The following is a 13302-nucleotide window of genomic DNA, read 5'->3' on the forward strand; positions in this document are numbered from 1 at the left end:
GGGAAAGGAGTAGGAGAGTTGCTGGAGAGGATAAGTAAAGGTGGCCTTTTAAATTTATTTTTCTTGATTGACTGCCATTTTGATTATTGGGTATATGCGATGTCTTCTGTTTTGAAATATTTTATTGATATTTGGACATGTTTTAATAATTTTTATGAGTTTTTAATTCTTGGATATTATTCTGTTCAGCAGCTGTTTTGTAACATTTCTAGTATAGCTTTACAATTATTTCTGTGTGGGGCTCTATAGCAGCTTGGCTTATTCTGTTTTCCCAATAGGAAATGTATTAGTGTTTAGGGCCTGGTTTAATAGTTGTATTTCCCTGTACGTACCGGATCAGTCCAGACACCTGGGTTGTGACTCCGCACCAGCAGGTGGAGACAGAGTAAAACTTGTCGGGCTCCCTACATATAGTAAGGTGCCACCCACAGCCCCTCAGTCTTTCTCTGTCTCCAGCAGATGGGGCAGGTCCACCCACAGTCTCTGGGATCCCTGGGGTTGGAGTTAGCCAGTCAGGGATAGAAAAAAAAAACAAAAAACAAAACATAGGACAGAAAGGGGATTTCCTTTTTTGTTTTAATTCATAGTAAAAAAAAAAAAAAAAAATAGAATTAATTAGAAAGTTTTGGGCCAGGAAGCTCCCGGTGGAAGTGCCTCCCAGGGGGGTTGCCAGATCCTGAGGGGATCATCCTCCCCTGGTAGAGGCTGCTGCTGGGGTCGAGGACCCGGCCGCTCTGGCAGCAGCGTTGGGGGTGACACCGGGGAGCCCGGTTCACTCACCCCCAGTGGAGCCCGGAGGTTTTTCAGCACCCTGGTCAGCGATCTCAGTAAAAAAAAAAAAAAAAGTTTTTTACTTTTGCGCCGGCTCTCTCTCGCTCTCCCGCGCGACGTTTCGTTCGGGGGGGGGCGGTTTGTTTGCTTAGGGCTGCGGCGTTTTTCGTGCGATCTTGGCCGGAATGCCCGTCGGGGCTGCCTGCTGCGCGTGCGGCTCTGTGCGCACGCGAGTTTCGAGGGACGGCATGTGCTCGGGCTGCCTCGCCAGAGGCGAGGGACCGTCCGGGGGCGATCGGGGGGGTCGGACCCGGGCGTCTCGTTCGCCGCCGCGCGTTGGTGCAGTGCAGGAGGGGGGGCCGGATCCGTTCCCGCTTAGCGCGGGAGCGGCGGCCATTTTGTCGACCGTCCACGAGGCGACCAGGAGAGCCATGGAACATGGCTCCCAGCCTCCTCCGCTCTCCCCCCAGCCTCGGGCCGCGTCGGGGGCGCCTCGGGGTGCCTCCGATGCGGCTGACTGGGGTTCGGGGGAGGGGCGCTCGGACTCTGAAGAGTCCTTTTCGGAGGATTTTAATTTTTTATTAAAAAAATTGGCGATGTATCAGAGGGAGCGGCGCAGGCACGGGAAAGTGCCAGGAGATGCGGATGGACGGTCCCGCTCCCGGAAGAGGTCTGCCCGCCCTAGAGACACGGCTGTGCCCCCGAAGGACAAGCGGCTGGCGCGTGGCGCGCCCCAGGACGCGGATTCAGAATCCACTTCCTCGGAGGAGGAACGGTCGATCTCGGGGGCGCCGGAAGGGCCTGAGGGGCCCGATGAGCAGGGTCCAGCACAGGCAAGGGCGCGCAGACGGGGGATGGTGACGACCCCAAGGTCGTCCGCCTGTTTAAGAGGGAGGAGCTTTCCCCTCTCATTCCAGCGATCCTCGACGAGATTGGAGTGGAGGCCCCGCCGGTGGAAACCCGTCAAGGGCCTAAGATGGATCCGGTACTCCTGGGACTCGCGGGTCCTACGGTAGCGTTCCCTTTCCATTTTTCTGCGTCCGACATTCTCTTCCGAGAATGGGACACCCCGGAGCTGGGCCTCAAGGTAAGTAAGGCTATGGATAAGCTATATCCTCTGCCGGAGGATGCCTTGGAGCTCCTGCGGCTCCCTCGCGTGGATGCCGCTGTGTCGGCGGTCACCAAAAGGTCGACCATTCCCGTCACCGGCGCTACGGCGCTGCGGGATGTCCAGGATCGGAAGCTGGAGGTGCAGCTCAAGAAAGTTTTTGAGGTGTCAGCCCTGGGAGCCAGGGCTGCTATTTGCAACAATTTTGCGTTGCGGGCTGGGCTCCGCTGGGCCCAGACCTTACAAGCGAATGTGGGTCTCTCAGAAGGGGAGGCTGCTCAGGCGGATCTTCTGGAGGCAGTAATCGCTTACAGCGCTGATGCCATGCACGATCTGCTGCGCACCTCGGCCCGGGCCATGGTGTCTGCGGTTTCATCGCGTCGTCTTCTCTGGCTCCGAAACTGGGCGGCGGACGGTACGTCTAAGGCTCATCTCGGCGCCTTGCCTTTAAGGGGAAGTTGCTGTTTGGAAAGCAGCTGGATGATATCATGCAGTTCCTGAGTGAGAACAAGGCTTTTAAGCTACCGGAGGACAGGCCACGTCCTAGACCAAATTTTTCTGCACGGAACCGTTTTCGAAACAACCGTCGCCAGAGGCCGCAGAGGTCAGCTGGGGCAGGTCAATCCTTCAGAGGAGGCGCTACCAGAGCTTTGACCTGGCCCCAGCCCTTTCGGGGGAAGAGATTCAACAGGTCAGGTGGATCCTCGGCGGGATCCGGGGCCAAGTCGGCCCAATGATACGCAATTGGTTCGTTTCTCGGCGAGGGCTCAGGAGGCTGCGCCACCGGTGGGAGCGCGCCTCGAGCTTTTTTACGAGGAATGGACCAAAATCACTTCGGACCAGTGGGTGTTAGACGTGATAAGACACGGTTACGCGTTAGAATTTGCACGTCTCCCCTGGGACAAGTTTCTCGTCTCCCCCTGCAAGGCCGTAGCCAAAAGGGCCGCTGTACGGGCAACCCTCCAGCGTCTGGAGGCGCTGGGCGCCATCACTACCGTTCCGCCGACGCAACGGGGCATGGGAAGGTACTCCATTTATTTCGTGGTTCCAAAGAAGGACGGAGCGTACCGTCCGATCCTCGATCTAAAGGGAGTAAACCGGTGCCTTCGTGTGCCCCGGTTCAAGATGGAAACAATTCGCTCGGTAGTGGCGGCGGTTCGCCCGGGCGAGTTCCTGGCGTCCCTGGATCTGACGGAGGCGTATCTCCACATAGGGATCCAGCCAGCCTATCATCAGTACTTGCGATTTTGTATCCTGGGCAAGCATTTCCAGTTCAGGGCTCTTCCCTTCGGTCTAGCCACGGCTCCACGCACCTTCACCAAGGTTATGGTGGTGGTGGCTGCTCAGCTCCGACGGGAAGGGCTCTTCGTTCATCCTTACCTGGACGATTGGCTCATTCGGGCCAAATCAGAGTTGGAGTGTCGGCAAGCGGTGGCCAGGGTTCTGCAGCTCCTGCGGTCGCTTGGTTGGGTGGTCAATCTAGCCAAGAGTCACCTTCAGCCCACCCAGAGGTTGGAATATCTGGGGGCCTTGTTCGACACCAAGGAGGCCACGGTATCCCTGACTCAGGACAGGGTCCTCAAGCTCCAGGGACAGGTGAGGCGTTTGCTAGCCCTACGATGCCCTTTGGTCCGCGACTACCTGATGGTCTTGGGTTCCATGGCGTCGACACTCGCCTTGGTGCCCTGGGCTTTTGCTCATCTGCGACCGTTACAATCAGCGTTACTCTCCCGCTGGAGGCCGGTCTCGGAGGAGTTCCTGCGCCCGCTGCCTCTCACGGACCGCGCCAGGGCCAGCCTGCAGTGGTGGCTCTGCCCCAACCATCTGACGTGCAGCGTTTCTCTGATCCTGCCCAACTGGACGGTGATCACGACAGATGCCAGTCTCTCGGGTTGGGGAGCGGTCTGTGGGGGGCGCTCGGTGCAGGGCCTGTGGTCAGCCCAGCAGTCGCAGTGGTCCATCAATCGGTTGGAGACCAAGGCGGTGGCACTGGCGTTGCAAGCCTTTCTGCCATGGATACGGGGCCAGGCGGTACGAGTCCTGTCGGACAACGCCACCACGGTAGCCTATATCAACCGCCAAGGCGGGACAAGGAGTCAGCAAGTGGCGGAGGAAGCGGCTCAGTTGATGGACTGGGCGGAACGGCACCTCAGCAGCATTGCGGCGTCACACATCGCCGGCGTCGACAACGTACAAGCGGACTTCCTCAGCCGGCATCGGCTGGATCCAGGGGAGTGGGAGCTCCCGGAGGTAGCATATAGTCTCATCTGTGCCAGATGGGGTCAACCACGTCTGGATCTGATGGCCACCGCGCACAACGCAAAGGCTCCGAGGTTCTTCAGCCGTCGGAGGGAGCGGGGCGCGGAAGGGGTCGATGCACTCGTGCTTCCTTGGCCCACGGACATGCTGCTCTATGTGTTTCCCCCGTGGCCTCTGATAGGCAAGGTGCTCCGACGGATCGAGCTACATCCGGCGGCGGTGATATTGGTGGCGCCGGAGTGGCCACGACGTCCGTGGTACGCGGATCTTCTGCGGCTGGCGGTGGAATCTCCGCTCCGTTTGCGGGGCGACGCGACCATTCTGCGGCAGGGACCCGTCTGTTTGGAGGACGCGGATCACTTCTGTCTCGCGGCTTGGCTTTTGAGAGGGCGCGCCTAAGATCCAAGGGGTACTCCGAGGCAGTGGTCACCATGTTGTTGAGGGCTAGAAAACAGTCCACGTCTTTGACCTACATGAGGGTCTGGACGGTCTTTGAGGACTGGTGTAGTGCTCACGAGGTGAACCCCATTCGGCCGGAGGTGCCGGAGATTCTCTCCTTCCTGCAAGAGGGCCTCTCGAAGGGACTGTCCTGGAGTACCCTGAAGGTTCAGGTGGCAGCCCTTGGCTGCCTTCGAGGAAAGGTCCGGGGAGTGTCCTTGGCGGGCCATCCAGATGTGACGCGGTTTCTGCGGGGGGCAAAGCATCTCCGGCCGCCGGTCCGGAATCCGTGTCCCTCCTGGAACTTAAACTGCGTGCTTTCGGCTCTTTGTGGGTCGCCTTTTGAACCGGTCAAGCGTGCGACGTTGAAGGATTTAACATTGAAAACAGTGTTCTTGGTCGCTATTACGTCCGCGCGTCGGGTCTCGGAGTTACAAGCTCTTTCTTGTAGAGAACCGTTTTTGCGTTTTACAGAGACTGGTGTCTCACTGCGGACTGTTCCCTCCTTTTTACCCAAGGTGGTGTCGTCTTTTCACTTAAATCAGTCAGTTGATCTTCCCAGGTTTTCGGCCATGGATCCTCAGGCCAGAGGATCAAGGGAACTGAGGAAACTTGATGTCCGTAGGATTCTACTTCGTTATCTGGAAGTTACGAATCCTTTCCGGGTTTCCGATCACTTGTTTGTTCTCTGGTCGGGGCCTCGTAGAGGATCGGCGGCTTCCCGGGCCACGAGTGCGCGTTGGCTCAAGGAGGCGATTGGTTCGGCGTATCTTCTGCAGGGCAAGTTGGCACCCAGGGAGCTTCGGGCCCATTCGACACGGGCGCAGGCCACGTCTTGGGCCGAAGTTTCTAGTGTAGCCACACAGGAGATCTGCAGAGCGGCAACGTGGAAATCGTTGCACACTTTCACGAGACATTACAGGCTTGATGTCCAGGCGGCTGAGGCTCAGGGTTTTGGGGCGAGTGTTCTCCGAGCGGGACTCTCTGCTTCCCACCCTGGGTAAATTGGCTCTGGTACATCCCAGGTGTCTGGACTGATCCGGTACGTACAGGGAAAGGAAAATTAGTTCTTACCTGATAATTTTCGTTCCTGTAGTACACGGATCAGTCCAGACTCCCGCCCGTCTGTGTCTTGTAGTTTGTCAGAAGAAAGAGAGAGAGTCTGCTCGGTTGCTTATTTGGCCATTGTAGTTTTGCAGTTTTGCACGTTGTGTTCATGGTTCTGAAGGTTTTCGGCTCCAGCTCAGGGGCTGTTGTGAATTGGCCTCATGTTTGGGGGTTTTTTTCTAGTTAGCTAGTTTTGGCTTTATCTGGCTTTGACATTACGTGCGACTGAGGGGCTGTGGGTGGCACCTTACTATATGTAGGGAGCCCGACAAGTTTTACTCTGTCTCCACCTGCTGGTGCGGAGTCACAACCCAGGTGTCTGGACTGATCCGTGTACTACAGGAACGAAAATTATCAGGTAAGAACTAATTTTCCTTTCTTAGATAGGATTGTTACTGTTTAGTGAGTTCCATAAAACAGGTGTAACTTTGTGCAGGTTAGTCTGTGTGTATTATTGCAAATCCTGAGACAGGATCTGCTCCAGCAAGGCCCGATCCTCCACGAAGTCCCAACTCGATTCTGTCTTACTGTCTGGCCATTGAGAGGACTCGCCTGAAGAAGAGCAGATACTCGGGGGCTGTGATTGACACCCTGCTCCAAGCACGCATGTTTTCCACATCTCTAACCTATATATGAATATGGAGAGTATTCGAAGCCTTGTGTGAAGACCGCGACATCATCCCGAGGTCAGTCAAAATTACCACGATTCTGGAATTCCTACAGGACGGCATAGAGAAGGGGTTGTCTCTCAACTCCATCAAGGTTCAGGTGGCCGCGTTGGCCTGCTACAGAGCCAAGGTGGAGGGCAGCAGCGTAGTCTCTCTCACCCGAACATTTCCTGCTTCCTGAAAGGGGTCAAACAGATCTGACTACCCCTAAAGTGGCCGGTACCTCTATGGAACCTCAACCTAGTCCTAGACTTCCTAGCAGGAGCCTTCTTCAGACCCACCCGCGGTCTGTCCCTTCGACTTCTAACATTGAAGACTGCATTTCTAGTGGCAGTCTGTTCGGCCCGTTGCATCTCCGAGCTTCAATCCTGTCGAGAACCGTTCCTCAGGTTCACACTGGGCTCCATACAGTTACGCACGGTCCCCTCCTTCATACCAAAAGTGGTTTCTCACTTTCATATAGAAACATAGAAATGACGGCAGAAGAAGACCAAACGGCCCATCCAGTCTGCCCAGCAAGCTTCACACATTTTTTTCTCATACTTATCTGTTTCTCTTAGCTCTTTGGTTCTATTTTCCTTCCACCCCCACCATTAATGTAGAGAGCAGTGATGGAGCTGCATCCACGTGAAATATCAAGCTTGATTAGTTAGGGGTAGTAGGGGTAGTAACCACCGCAATAAGCAAGCTACACCAATGCTTATTTGTTTTACCCAGACTATGTTATTCAGCCCTTATTGGTTGTTTTTCTTCTCCCCTGCTGTTGAAGCAGAGAGCCATGCTGGATATGCGTGAAGTATCAGTTTTACTTCTCCCCTGCCGTTGAAGCAGAGAGCTATGCAGGATATGCATTGAAAGTGAAGTATCAGGCTTATTTGGTTTGGGGTGGTAACTGCCGTAACAAGCCAGCTACTCCCCGCTTTGTGAGTGCGAATCCTTTTTTCTTCTCCCCTGCCGTTGAAGCAGAGAGCTATGCTGGATATGCGTGAAGTATCAGTTTTTCTTCTCCCCTGCCGTTGAAGCAGAGAGCTATGCTGGATATGCGTGAAGTATCAGTTTTTCTTCTCCCCTGCCGTTGAAGCAGAGAGCTATGCTGGATATGCGTGAAATATCAGTTTTTCTTCTCCCCTGCCGTTGAAGCAGGGAGCTATGCTGGATATGCGTGAAGTATCAGTTTTTCTTCTCCCCTGCCGTTGAAGCAGAGAGCTATGCTGGATATGCGTGAAGTATCAGTTTTTCTTCTCCCCTGCCGTTGAAGCAGAGAGCTATGCTGGATATGCGTGAAGTATCAGTTTTTCTTCTCCCCTGCCATTGAAGCAGAGAGCTATGCTGGATATGCATTGAAAGTGAAGAATCAGGCTTATTTGGTTTGGAGTAGTAACCGCCGTAACAAGCCAGCTACTCCCCGCTTTGTGAGTGCGAATCCTTTTTTCCACATTTCCTCTTGCTGTCTTTCATCTAAACCAAACCATCTCTCTGCCATCACCAGACGAGCATAAGGACTCGGAAGAATCTCGCCGCCTTCGCCATCTTAACGTTAGCATACTCCTAGTCCGATACCTGGAAAGGTTGGAATCCGTACGAAAAATGGACCACCTGTTTGTCCTGCACATCGGGAAGAAACAAGGAGAAGCGGCCTCACGGGCAACCACAGCTTGCTGGATCAAAGAAGTCATCAAGGTGGCCTAAATAGAGGCAGGCAAGCCTCCACCTCTATGAGTCAAGGCCCATTCCACTAGAGCCCAGGCAGTGTCCTGGGCAGAAATCAAGATGCTGTCACCCACCGAGATCTGTCGGGTGGCAACATGGTCCTCCATTCACACCTTCTCTAGGTTCTACCGCCTGGATGTTCAGGCTCGGGAGGACACAGCATTCGCAAGGGCAGTACTAAGTGGGCCACGGGCAGCCTCCCACCCGGTTCGGGAGTAGCTTTTGTACATCCCATTGGTCCTGAGTCCATTTGCTACACGTTAGGAAATGGAGAAATTACTTACCTGATAATTTCATTTTCCTTAGTGTAGACAGATGGACTCAATATGCCGCCCACAGCTGCCTCAATCCACGGAAACCTCGGGTGACAATCCCCAAGAGCAAGACAAACACAGGTAAGCCACTCGGACACCCATAGCTACCGGGAGTCTGCGTTTCTCGGTTGAGTGCACTGGCGGTCTCCAGTTATAACCCACATCAACTAGTTCAATGTAATCACGTTAGTCAAGTTATTCATGTTAATCAAGTTATTCAGACATACATATATCCACAATTGCTTTTCAAAGAGAATACTGAAGAGCAGAGTTTCCTGCAGGGGTATATGTAGTAGTGCTGACGTCAGATTGAAATCTGACTCAGTCTCCTACTGCTATCAGGAGCACACTATATCCATTGGTCTTGAGTCCATCTCTCTACATTAAGGAAAACGAAATTATCAGGTAAGTAATTTCTCCATTTCTTTCTTGCTCCTGTTTTTGATTTTTGTAGAAAATTAGCTGCGGAGCTCGTGGCTCAGGCAGCCATCAAGCCCGATGACGTCACTTCCTCTTCTACAGCCTCATTCATTTTAACTATTTTGTTAATAAATGAAATTCCCCAATTGTTTTTTGCCCTGTCTCTTTGTCTTGATTAGATTGTAGGCTCTATTGAAATGGGATACATCACTTAATCAACCGGCATGTGAACATGGAAATAACTAGAAATGGGAGCAATGTTACTGGCTAGGACACCAAACTTTTCCTGCCCTGCTATTTATTTGATTGATTGTATTTTGATCGTCTCTTAATTTGAAAAAACATCTTAAAGCGATGTGCAATCAGACATTGAAATGTCTAACTATATGTTAGGATTTAGCACTACTGCTACTATTTATGATGTTTTAAAGCACTACTAGGTATACACAGCACTGATAGACACACACAGTCTCCTGTGTGGTCCCTGCTCAGGGAGCTTACAGTCTAATCAAGGCAAACATGCAGGACAAACAAGAATATTGAAGCGTTTTAGAGAGAATTTAGGATTTAAAAGCAGCATCAAGAAGGCAAGTTTTTTAATTTTAATTTTTTATTTATATGTTTTCAACATTTACAAGATTTATCTTGATACAGAAATCCAGAGACTAGGATACATTTTCTCACAAGTAATTCTCCAATCAATTCCTTATTCCTTTCTCTAATATAAAGTCCTCATATAAGGGGGGCCGAAACTTTCCCAACCGAAGGAAAAAATGTTTTAAAGAAAGAAATTCCTCAATAGAACAACAGCGGCCTGTTCCATCTATGGGGGACTCGGTGTATTTGGACTGGACACTACTGGTATCACAGGAGATTTCCCTATTAAGAACTGTGCTAATTGTGGTGGGTCAAAAAATACATCCGTGTTATTGTTATATTTTACCATGCACCTTCCTCCTTTTTTGAGTCTCACGTGAGACGTCTGTTGTGTTTGTGGATTCCTGGTTGCTGTGTCGATGACTTCTGCCACGGGGAGGGGTCCCATGGGGAAACACAGCAATAGGCTAGGCTCTAATAAGCAACACAAGTGATGAGAAGCTTTATTGTACAGCAGTAGAATGGTTTGTGGAGAGCGGCAGTTCTCCCCCTGGCCACAGAGTAGTCTCAGAAGATGTAGTTCAGGCTGTGCAGGGTAGGTCTCCCCGATGCTGGTAATGGAGGGTCCGGTAGTGGTCCGTGGAGCGAAGTACGCCAATAACCCTTCCTTGAAGTGAAGAAGTGTTGACAGATCCGGTAGAAATCCGCAGAGCGGAGTACGCCGAGAATCTGTGGTGGTGAGGCAAGTAGAGAGACTGAAGGTAGAGGTGCTCACAAGGCCAGCAATGCTGCCGAGGATGAAGCTTCCACAAATAGAAGGTAGCGAGGCAGGCCAACGCCAGTGCTGGAGTTCATAGTGCAAGTACCAGGAAGGTAGACAGGAGCGGGTAAGGCCCTCGAGGAGCGAGTACCTGGGCATCCTTCTGAGCAGGTACCTGGAGAGAAACAGAAGAGTAGAACCCCCGTTGAGCGGGAGTTCCAAGAGTCTTCTTGAAGCTAGATAACCCCGAAGGGTAGGCAGGAGCAGAAGGCCCCCGAGGAGCGGGTACCCAGAGCATCCTGAAGCAAGAGTAACCCCGGAGGGTTTGCTGGAGTAGGTACGCTGAGAGAGCGTTTCCATGGAGGTCGCAATAGCAGGACCGGAATCCTTGCTAACTCGTAGCAGTGTTGGAAGTCGGAGGCTAAGTACCCGGAGGTAGTGACGTCATGCGGTGGGGATGCACCCGAGGTTCCCGCCATGACGTCTTCAAAGGAAGGGGCAGCAGCACGCACCCTAGGAGGCCTCAGGGAGAACATGGCGAACGCAATCGCCCATGCCGGTCCGGGGGTGCCGGAGGGGTCGGCGTACTGAAGCAGAGGTAGCCATCTTTCCCAGAAGAGAAGAGAGAGCGGAGAAAAAGGTGAGATAGAAAGGGTGCAGCCGTCTGCGGCCGACGGGCGCAACAACATCTGGGAATGCTCTGACTTTACATCCCAAGAAACAATCCTTTCTATGCCTAAAGCACAGTCTCATTAACCAGTCTTTATCCAGTTCAAGGGCTAAAGTCACTATCGACGTTGCAGGAACTGGCACTTCAGTATCCGAAGTCTCCAAAAGGGCTGAAATATGCGGTTTTGTTCTCGAACTGGTATCAAGGTTGTTATTCCTTCACTTTGTTCCTCCCTTTTTTTTTTTTTTTTTAACTTTGGCAAAAAGAAGATTTTTGAGATTGGTGGAATTAAATTCTCAGTAACCTGAGAGGGGCCATTATCTCTTACACAGCCCATAGGAATAAAATGATCAACAAACAAATCTTAGCTTTAACGGTCAGGCTACGCCAGGCTCGAGTGCGGTTAAGCGCCTGCCCTAGTGACCAGTCCCGGGATGAATATCGGTCCACTCAAGCAGCTTTGAACTCCTTAATTCATGACCGGAGTAAGAAAAGTTTCCTTTATTACCAATTTCGGCTATACCAATACGCCAATAAAACAGGGCGTCTGATGTCCAATTTGATTCGTTCACACCGCCCTAATCGATATATTTCGGTGTTGAGAGGCTCTGATAACTCAATCCTTAGGGACACCCCTTCCATTTTACGCACATTTAGGGAGTTCTATGCTAAGTTGTGTACCTCAGGGGGGGATCATGCAGAGGCCTATGAGGCATTCTGTGAAAAGCTGCCGATTCCGGGTCTGACGAAGGAGCAGAGGGAATGGTTGAATCGCCCTATCTCAGAGGCGGAGGTCAGGACAGCTATCCAACAGGCTAAACCATTTAAGGCGCCAGGCCCAGATGGCTACACCTCCGAATTCTTTAAGACTTTGGTAGATCATGTAGTGGGTCCTCTAGCAGCAGGTTATACGGCTATGATTGAACAAGGCACGTTTCCCGCCCATGGAAACCTGGCCCAGATTACCCTCATCCCGAAGGGAGGAAGGGACCCCCAATCACCGGGATCCTACCGCCCGATATCCCTGCTGAACGCTGATGTTAAGCTATTAGCTAAACTGCTGGCAGATAGGCTGGCGGTAGTTATACCTTCACTAGTAGGGGGACATCAGGTAGGGTTTGTCCGACGATGCCACGCATTAGCCAATATACGCAAGGTCCTCGCAGCCATGATTATGTGTCGCCAAATGAATACGCCTTATTTAACAATCAGTTTTGACGCTGAGAAGGCGTTTGACAGGGTCGAATGGAGTTATCTCTTCGGCCTGTTGACCCGTATGGGATTTGAGGGGTTTTACTTGCGGGCGCTGCAACTCCTTTACATGGACCCTAAGGCGATGATTTGGGCGAACAGAGCGCAGTCTGAGCCTTTTGGGTTGACTAGAGGTACGAGGCAGGGTTGCCCTTTGTCACCACTATTATTTATTTTACAATTAGAGCCCCTGCTCCTAGCTATTCAACAAACTCGGGAGATTAGGGGTGTGCGTATGGATAGGGAGATTTTTAAAAGTGTAGCATTTGCTGACGATTTGATGGTCTTCATTACGTCGCCTCAGGCTTCCCTGTCAGCACTGTTGAGGGTGATCTGGGCTTTTGGGGTATTTTCAGGCTTCAAACTAAATGAGTCCAAATCCCAAGTCTTAGCATACCCATCCACACTTCGGGAGACGTGGCCGGAGGACTTCCCGTTGCAATGGGCCACAGACGACTTGCGCTATTTGGGGGTGCACATTCCGGTGGATCCGGAACTACTCTATCGTGCCAACATCCCATATCTCGTGCGTAGCACGATTGACGGCTTGGCTGGATGGAGGGGGTTACCACTTTCGCTTAGCGGCAGGGTCAATCTGTTTAAAATGACAATCTTACCTAGATGCCTTTACGTATTCCAAAATCTGCCTTTACTATTGAGGAGGACTGATGTTAAGAAGCTCGAAGGGGCCATTCGGCGCTTTCTCTGGAGGGGGGGGGGGGGGAAACCAAGGGTGCCGTTGGCTTGGTTACAAGCCCATTGGAGCCACGGGGGCCTGGGATTACCGGACTTGGGGACGTATAATCTAGCCAGTAATCTCCGACTTATTAGAGACTGGCTGTTGTGCAGGACGGACTACACCCCACTCGGGGCCGATAGAGCAGTTATGAACCCGATGGCACCGTCCTATGTGGTGCAGTCCAGTGTGGCACCTCTCCCGTCTTTTCTTACTCAAACAGTGTTCGTCCGCCCTATGCGACAGACGTGGCGCAGACTATTAAAATTATTAAAGATACGGACACAGTGGGGCGGATTTTCAGAGCCCTGCTCGCGTAAATCCGCCCAAAACCGGGCGGATTTACGCGAGCAGGGCCCTGCGCGCCGGTGAGCCTATTTTACATAGGCTCACCGGCGCGCGCAGAACCCCGGGACTCGCGTAAGTCCCGGGGTTTTCGGAGTGGGCGTGTCGGGAGGCGTGTCGGGGGGCGGGGCCGGAGCGCGCGGCGTTG

The 13302-nt window shown here is 52.5% G+C and overlaps 1 protein-coding gene across 1 annotated transcript in view; it reads left to right on the forward strand.

The window, feature by feature from the left end:
* The window catches only part of LOC115081577 (zinc finger protein 850-like), a 121830-nt gene that overhangs the window by 88199 nt on the left and 20329 nt on the right, over positions 1–13302 (forward strand). The window lies entirely within an intron of this gene.

Source organism: Rhinatrema bivittatum, unplaced genomic scaffold (genome assembly GCF_901001135.1).
Source record: "Rhinatrema bivittatum unplaced genomic scaffold, aRhiBiv1.1, whole genome shotgun sequence".
NCBI lineage: Eukaryota > Metazoa > Chordata > Amphibia > Gymnophiona > Rhinatrematidae > Rhinatrema > Rhinatrema bivittatum.